We start from the raw sequence: 9,072 nt of genomic DNA, 5'->3' as shown, positions 1-9,072 counted from the left end.
GCCTTATATCGCCGCCGGGGCGGGCGGGGCCGGGGCGGGCGGCGTGTCCCGGGCCACCCCCCGCCGCCCTGGCAGCTCCTGCCCTTAATCCGGCCAGGCTAAAAAAAGCCCCCTTTTTTTTTTTTTTTTTAATAAAACTTCTTAGTGTTCTCCCCCACCCTCCTCCAAAAAAAAAAAAAAAAAAAAAAAAAAATTACCCCGAAGTCTGATTTCAGAGCCAGGGATCTTATGTGCGACTTGCAGTGCTGCTCCGTGGCTGCTGTAAGAAATGTTGAATATATTAGGAGGAGCTTTACTGAGCTAGTACTTGGGGGCGAGGGAGAGGGTCTGTGTCCATAGCTTGGAAAATATTACAGCCTATGGACACAGACATATATTACCAGAACAGATGTTTTTGCCTCTCTGCCCTTTCTTGCAGTGAAATGGGTAAAAAAATGCCTCAGCGTTACCCAGGACAAGGTGTGAAGATGCTTGTTAAAGGTTTCTATAGGTGGCTCATGGCAAAGGGAACCATTAGAAAGCAGTTAGATGCAGCATGTGACAGCACCTGGATTTCTTGGAATTAAGAGAATAACTGGAAATGCCTAAATTAGTGAAAGTTACAGGCAACTTGTTAAGACCCTGTTTTTCACTTTTTCCTACACTTGATGCTGCAACTCTGTAATACCCCGTTGTAAGTGTCGCTCGTTGTGATTCACATATTTCCTTTTTGGGGAAAAACAGAAGGCAGCACTGTCACATTTCTTCCCTGGCTTGCTGCCGCCGAGCATTGCATCAATAACATACAGCAGGTTACATCAGCTGCTTCCACCGGTGCCTCCATCCATGCACGGATCCTGCTCGGGCTGAAGGACCTTTCTGCGGCTGCTGACCTTAGAGAAGTTATTAAAGCCATAAGAAGTTGTAAATCCCAACAATTTGGGATTTCACAGAGCAGATGATGGTGCCTGGACAGATTTCTCATCTGGCCAACGTGGCTGAGCTGATGGGAATTGCTCTGCCGGGGCAGTACATAGAAATTACAACGTGGTGTGAGCTGACGCGGTAGCAGCGCTTTGAAGGAGCAGTTGGTGTATGTGGAAAGAGGAAAAGCCCAGAGGGAGCCTTTGTGAAAGACGCTGTAAAGGAGGACACTGCCTGGTGACTCCCCAGGCTGCATCTCCTGGGGGGGCACGCAGGGGTGTTCATAAACCCAGCGAGGCACAGCCCGAAGTGGGGGGCAGGCAAGCCCCAAAGCAAGCTGGAGGCAAAGGGAGCTCCTTGTCCTCAAGCCAGGGAGGGAAAAAGGGGGGTTCTCTTTCTCCCTGCCCCCAGTGCATGGAAAGGAGAGACAGTGGCACAGGGAACAGGAGTTTGAGGTCCCTGAGCTGGGTTTTGTTTCAGCCTGCCTGGGAGAAACCTCTCTGTGACGTGAATAACTGGTGCCGTGTTTCCCCTTCCTGCTGGTGCCGCAGCTGGCATGTCCGCGTGCGTGGCATGGCCGAGGCCGAGCCCCGGTTTCGTCTCTGAGTGTGGGAAAGGGGCAGAAGAGGTGTTAGCCATGTCTCTTTTTTTCTTCTGTTGGATGATTTAAACACCTTCCCTTCTGTAAAACAGCCCTACGAGGTGATACTGCCCAAATTCTGCCCTGACATCCCTGACCTAACTCATAAGGGTTGGACTAGATGATTGTTAAGGTCCCTTCTAACCCAAACCATTCTCTGATTCTATAATTAAACCAGACTGAAGTCTGGCTTATGTTGGGGTTGCAGTTCCAAATTTGGGATTGCAATCCTTCGGGTGAGGACCATGCTATCTCCCTCCCCTCTCCTCCTGCCCTCCCTGGGCTGCAGGCGTTAACGCCCTGAGGGAGCGTGGGCACCCACCCACCGCCTCGCAAAGGGACTTGAATTTGGTGGTGCTTGAATTTGTCAGTTTTGGTTTTGGTTTTTTTTCCCCTTCCTTGCTGAGCTCTGCCGTGGGCATGTGTGGAGCAGTGAGTCACCCCTCGCTCCTCACATCCCGCACGTCGGAGGGAGGCTGGAGGATTTCCCCGCCACCGCCCCCCCTGCCCCCTGCAGCACCCACGCCTGGGCGATCACAGCAAGCAGAGGCTCCGAGGAAACTGCTTGTGAAAACTTGGGGTTTTTTTGTGAGTTTTCGGTGTGCTTAGGAAACTGTATTGCAAGACTGGCTGTAAAAGTTGCTAAAGACTTGTCTATCCCTCCTCAGTGTCGTTTTTTTTTTTTCTTTAAATAAAAGGTCCTTATCTTCTCTGCCAACTTGGCAGCAAAGGTTGCAGCTGATTCCTGCATTCAAGCTATGTTTTTCTCTTCTGCAACACTTTGAAAAATGACCATTGCAGGAAAGATAGCTGGAGGAGACAGCAATTAGACAGGGAAAGTTCAAGGTCACCATACCAGGGCTGGCTGGCGGCGAGGCTAGCAGCTCTTTGGGGTGTAAGATGTGCTCTCTCCTTCCAGCCCTGGGGTGCGATGAGCGGTGTGGGCTGCTCAGGCCCTGCACAACCCCCCAGAGCAGTGTGTCTGGGCAGTATGCAATCCCAGAAACAAAGGTCAGTGTGAAGTGTCGGAATCATGACATTTTGCCTAAAAAGTGCTTTTTTTCTTTTTTTTTTTTTTGAGGCAGGATTTTCTTTGTGTACTGAACCTTATATTTGAAAGTCTCTTTTCCAACCTGATGACTAGGAAGGGTACTTCTTATTTGTTGAATATAGATGGAGATGTCCATGCAATCCCAAAGTACTAAGAGCTGGAGCAGTAGGGAAAGCACAGAGCCCAGGATAATTTTGAGGGTTAACCAAGCGGCTGATAATCATCTGTGGCAAACACCTCTTATAGCAGCACTCAGATTGTGTTGGTTCAATTAAATAATATTTAGTTCAATTTTATTTTAAATTTGAGGAACAAAGTCTGTGCAAGCTCCTTGTGTGGACATTTAAATTGGATTAAGAGTGGCTAAAAGGATTAATTATTAACACTAAATTAGACTAATTTTAGCTGTTCCTAATCTTATTTAGGAGAGCCTGCACAAGGAGGTTGTCAGGTTTAATTGCAACTTTGATTAAACCAGGCTTTATATCTGGGAGAACTGCATGAATTTAATGTCATCTGGAAGAAGAGCTCTGCCTCAATTTCCAAAGCAGCGTAAGCACCTGAGGCTTAATTTAAATATTGCTGGCCAGGGGAAGGCCGAGACGTGTGACGGCTCAGAGGGGCTCAGAGAGATGATGCTCCGCAGCCTGGCTCCGCTCACCAGCTTTGCACAAGCCGAGCTCAGCCGGTGCCCAGTGCACAGTGCCCGAGCCACCAGCTCGGGGAAAGCTGCTTGGAAATCGCTTTGGAGGGCGCGGGAGAGGCCATGGCCGCAGCCGCTGCTGCTCTGGGGCAGCTCTGCCCGCAGCAGCCAGGGTGTAACTCGCCTGCTGGCGTGGCTGGTTTTGCCCAGGGACAACCTCGGCGATGCTCTTGGGCACAGGAGCCCCAGGAGCGAGAGCTCTGCCCTTGCCGAGGGTGGACGTGCTCGAGGAGAGGAGCAGGGAGCGTTTCCAGCTCAGCAGAAGGGCTGGAGAGGGGTCGGTTTCCCGGGCTGGCCGGTGGCTCGGCTCCGGTTTCAGCTGCGTCCCTTGGCCGGGGCACAGCTCCGTGCTGGCAGCAGGGCCACGGGCAGCTGCCCGTCGCAGGCAGGGGCCCGGCAGGCGCTGGGCATGCCGCGGGTGCGTGCTGGAGGCTTCAGCGGGGAGAGAGCTGCCACGACAGGGGCTGGGAGGTGCTGGAAGGGAAACAACCGTGGCGTAAGGACCAAGCCCTGCTGCCAGAGCATACCCCTGTGAAGGTCCAAGAAATCTTTGGGACAGTTGGTCTGCTCAGGCACAAGTGTGCTGTAGGCGTTGTCTCCCGAAAACACTTGAGTAAAATACGGATATAAAAAGAAAAGGAAACCTCAAAGCCCAGCAAGCTATATTAAGACCCTGCCCTATTAAAAATGAATAAAATTATAAAACTTAGGTTTCATTACCACAGTAGCTTCCACTGTACTGAAGCACCGTGTGCCCGCTTGGTGCAGGCGCAGAGGAGCCTTCCCACGGGCTGCGACGGGTACGGAGACAGGAAAACGTGGAGCACGGGATGGCCACGTGGCTTAGCTGTGGTGAGATGGCCAGTCTGTGGCTGAGCTCTGCTGTGGTGTCTCGAGGAGTGGTAGCTGCCTCCTGGAGAGGAGGAGGTCACGGAGGAACAGTCAGAGGCACTTTGGTGCTTAGCACCTAATATTGTCCTGCTTCACCCAGTTTTGCACCCAGGTGCTCTTCCAGCCGACCTGCTGTAGGCCTGGCCAAGTTCTCTTGTCTGAACCCAAATTCTGAATCCAAATTTTTTTTTTTCATTTGATATTATTTACCTTGGAGGAAGGCATTCAGCCATAATTAACCCAATGCTTTTGTGCAAGAACTGTGAGTCTAGGGGCCCATCCTGATGTAGCTGGGAAGCCAGCCCAGGCCAAGCGGCACCTTGGCTTCGATGGCCACTGGACATCCCTCCCCACCAGCCCAGGCCGTGGCTCTGGTGCTCTGGGTTTTGCAGAGTTGTGGAGGGGAACCTGAGACAAAATGCCAAGGTGACCTCTGCCTGTTGGTGACTTTTCCCAAACTGTGGCACAGCACCATCTCGGTGGGTCTCGGCAGAAGCACTGCTGAGGAGGAAAGATGTGTTGCCTCATCTTCCACACGTCCGTGCATGGACAAGGGTCGGGTGCTGCTGGACTTTGTCCGTGACGAGCACGAGCTCCGCAGTGCGGTCTGGGACACGGGGCCGTGCTCACCTGCGCCAGCCCCACGTGCTGCCCAGGGAGGGGAGCAAAGACAGAGCAAAACACTTGTGTTTTACCCTGACAGGATCAAAACCTGTGCACAGAGAGTCCCTGGTTACAATTCCAGCAGGTGGGGGGAGGAAAAAGCTGGCAACTAGGAGCAGAAAATAGTGTGACCTTCATTTCAGTCACCACTTGTGTGAAGGAGGATACATGGCTTAAAGAGGGGTCCTAAATACCCCATTGGTTTAAACTTTCTGCCGTTGATGGTTGGAGGTGGAGGCAGAGTTGCTGTGCTGAGGGGCTCGCTGGCCGGCAGCAGCGGGAGCGCAGAGACCCCCTCCCTGCTCCATCACTGTAGCTGGAAAAGCCTGCAAGAATTCTCCAGACAGCAGCAGGATACTTTCCTAATGGAATATTTTCTCCTTTAGAAAATGGGGACGTGACAAAAATAAAGATGTTCCCCGACAAGGATAACTTTATCAAACCTCCCAGTGGAAAGCAGCCAGGCTTCCCAGCCCGCGGACCCTGCCAGCTTTGCTGCCTGTCCCGGAGTGGGCTGTGCTGCGGGAGGGGGGCAGCTCCAGGCAGGGTCCTGTGTGGGCCCTGTGTGTGTCTGGGCACATGAAACTCCGCTGGATGTGGGAAGGAGTGGTGGGGAAAAAAGGAAAAGTCTGACTTAAGGGTAAATGCTGACAGCCTTTGCTCTAGCTTTAATCTGTAGCTGGTGCATCGCTCCCAAAGGGAGCTCGTCTCACCTTTACTGGGATTTGGGACAATGGCTGTGCATGGATCAGCTGCCTTCTGGCATTTGGCCAGTTGCAGCCCATACGTAGCAGGTCCCGAGCTGCTGTGCCAGGGAGGACCAGCCACCTCCAAGGCAGCCGAGTCGCGGACCAACGCCGGGCACGTGCCATAGTGGGGCTGCAAAGGGAGGCTGAGTCTGAGAGGCATTGCCCTCCAGAGCCAGCTCCCAGGGTAACTTGGATTTAAACCTAAACTAGGTCAACTGGTTTTTGGTTCGAAGTTTTATTTACTTTCAGAGCAGGTGTAGGGTTTTCAGGACATGAATTTCATTAGAAATGCCTGAAATGCTTTTAAAAAAACCCACGACAATTAGCAAAGACAGTGTTTTAAATCATCTGCATGTGCTGGAATGAGGAGGAGATTTGCTGGTCAGATTTTAATTACAATGGGAAATGAAAAGATTATCTGGAGGAAATGTTTTATTACTGAAATCAGCAGAGAACTGTCAAAGTTACAACATGGGGCAGCTTTTCTTACCCCTGATAAAACCTTAAGTTTCTCTCTCCCGTGAGGCTTCAGTGCTCCCAGCTCCAGGTCTTGTACCTCCTTCCAGGTTTTTCCCACAAGCATTTTCATGCAGCTGACAAGACACACACGGGCTGTACCTGGTCTGATGATGGAGAGCGTTTGGGGTTTCATCCCAGCTCTGGGAAGGCAGGAACTGGAGGGGACTGGGACTCCAGACTCCAGAGTCTGCTCTCCCTGTGCCAAGATCCTGCTCGGCATCACTAAGCAAATCTCCACTCTGCCTTATTTTCCCATGTGTAATAGCAGCTGCCCATATAGCAAATGTGCTTTCAGGCATTAATGCTTCAATGAGAAATGCAACAGCAGCATTAAGTATTGCTTAGTTTTGATATGCTCAAGCTATAAAATTATACTCAATTAGCATCCTTTTTCCTTAATGGAGGTTTTGCATTTCAAGAGATTAAGTGTTCTTCCATGCTGTGCTCTGCCCCTGATTTCCAGTTACATTTGTGTTCCTCTGAACTCCAGAGAGAGAACTTAAAAACTGATTGAACACTATTGTTCCAGACTGGTCAGCACTGGCTGACTGGTATCACACTTCAACTAAATCTAAAGCTGCTGAACGCGGATGGTGTCCCTGGAAAAGCTCCAAGAGGAGTAAAGTACTCGTGTGCCTTTAATCTGAACAGAAAGCTAATGTCAGGTCAGAGGAAGTAAAACAAAGCCACTCATGCAGGAGTCACATCCTTTTCAGCTTTGGCTGCCACCGCCTGAGTGCGTTTGTTACCGAGTTCGCTCTGGGTGCAGCACCCAGTGAGCTGCCCGAGGATGATGAACCCACGGTGCCTTCCTCCACCGTGGCTCGTCCCCCTCCGTCACTGATGTCGGAGCCTAGCAGGGGTGTGGGGAATCTGACCCCACGTGCCACACGGGGCCCCGGCTGCCTGTCCAGCTCAGGACCCTCGTTATAAAAGCGGAGGCCTGACAGGTATTGGCTATTGCAGAATGTGAGCTTGTGACACCGAGTGACACGTGTCCCCAGCTGACAGGGCTGTTCTGCACCCTCCCTCGTTTTTAGGGGGAGATCAGCTGTGATGCATTTCTGTTCTCAATGCTGGACCTCTTTCCACCTGAAAGTTAAAACCAACCCAGCAGCATCTTTCTTGGTTGCTGCCAGTGCGGAAGGGACAGGGTCCTCTAAAGCGCGTCCCCTTCAGCCCACCCCTGAGATCTGCTGCTGCCAGCCCACTGCCAGGGGTAGAGGATCGCGTGATGTGGAGCTGCTCTGCCTCTGCCCAGCCCCTCCGGGATAGAAGCTGCCCAGCAGCTCACACATGCACGGCGGAGCAGGAGCTCAAATCGTCCCGTCCCCGGGTGTGAGGAGGCAGCAGCTCCGTGACGGTGCGGTGGGGAGCGGCGGCTCCTCGGGAGCAGGTCATGCACCTCGTCCTGGAGAAGATGCTTCCGGCAGAGCAGTGTCCCCTAATGCCATGCCAGGGCAGGGTATGTCCCATGACTCAGAGCACGATTTCCTGCAGGAGCTGGTTGTATTTGTTTTCCAGGGAATGTCTTACCCAGCTCTCCGAGGCTTGTGGGCTCTGACACAGCTCGGCGCAGGTTGGTGCAGCTGTGGGCTCAACTGAAAAGGCACTGGAAGTCCTGAGAGCATCTTTCTTGTCCCTCCCACTGACCGGAGGGTTGCTCCAACATTTATATTTTATTTTCTGTAGTGCATTTTTACTATTATGTCTCCTCTGTATTTAGCCAGCCCTGCTGTCTTGATGTGTCAATCTGCAACATCTTCATTCCCTGGTCCTCTGTACAGGGTAAAGTGGGAGAGTCCGGCCCGGAGCAGCGTTCCAGCAGGAATCTCCCGTCACGGGCACAGGGCTGTGTCTGGGGTCTCCAGTGCCGAGTCACGCTGTCCCTGAGCACCCAGCTGATCACAGCTGCTTTTTTTCTTCCATGCTTTTATTGATTTGCAGTAGATATTCTGTAAATGAGGCTATTCCTTGCCTTGGTTCTTGTTTGAACTTGCAGAGCCTGACATTCCAGGTGATGGTTTACTTTGCTTTGGCAAGTCACTGGGGGCAGGCTGGAGGAGAAGAGGATGGATCAAGGTATTTTGGATAATTCATCCAGCTTGGGGTTGAGGTAGCATTTTCCAGTCCAACCCTTGTTTGTGTGGCAGAACTGCAATGTCCTGTGCTTTACAGTAATCTGGGGTGCAGCCTCACCATTTTGGAGCGCATTAATGCTCAGCATTGCTGGCTCTGACAGGATCAATAGGTGGCATTTAATGTTTATCCAAGGGTAGCTTCAGCCTCCTGCTCTGACTGCCAATGCTTTAGGGTAGGGCTGCAAACCAGGCAGAACGGGCACCCAGCAATGGCTGTTTAGCCAAGGCTGGCAGGAGTGCCATGTCCAGTGTCACCAGCAGCCTGGCAGAAACGTAAATCGGTTGGACCTTCCTCTCCTTTGCCTTCTCAAGCACGGTCACTCCACCGGACGAGGGAGCTGGAGAGTTTGATGGGTTTCCGCCAGGCCGGGGTAGGTGGTTAGCACTAACTAACACTGATGGTTACACTGTTGAGGGGTTTGACTGCGCAGGGCTCCGCTCACCGCCAGCGCGCAGGAATGGTGGCAGCAGCTGGTGTCTCATCTCTCGCTTTCTCTGTAAAATGTTCCAGTGTTTTTCCCCACTTCCTTTTTGCCAAGATGGGGAGGAGGCATCTTTGGGCAGGAGGAGGAATGTGGCGCTACCGCATTGCTGAGCGGTAACAGGGTAAGGGCAGGCACACCCAGCGCTGCGGGCACACCTCGGTGAGGAGGAAGCTGAGCCAAAGTTTCACATACTGTAGCCTTAGGGACGATATTTTTTTTTCCAGCTCTGTGTATACCCTTCCTCTGAGCTCTTGCACGCGCCTGTGTTGCTCAGCGTGAGGACGGGGAGGTCGGCAGCACGCACCAGCAAAGCAACAGGAGCAAAGA

The sequence above is a fragment of the Strix uralensis genome, chromosome 24 (genome assembly GCF_047716275.1).
Source record: "Strix uralensis isolate ZFMK-TIS-50842 chromosome 24, bStrUra1, whole genome shotgun sequence".
Taxonomy (NCBI): domain Eukaryota; kingdom Metazoa; phylum Chordata; class Aves; order Strigiformes; family Strigidae; genus Strix; species Strix uralensis.
This window is presented reverse-complemented; position numbering follows the sequence as displayed.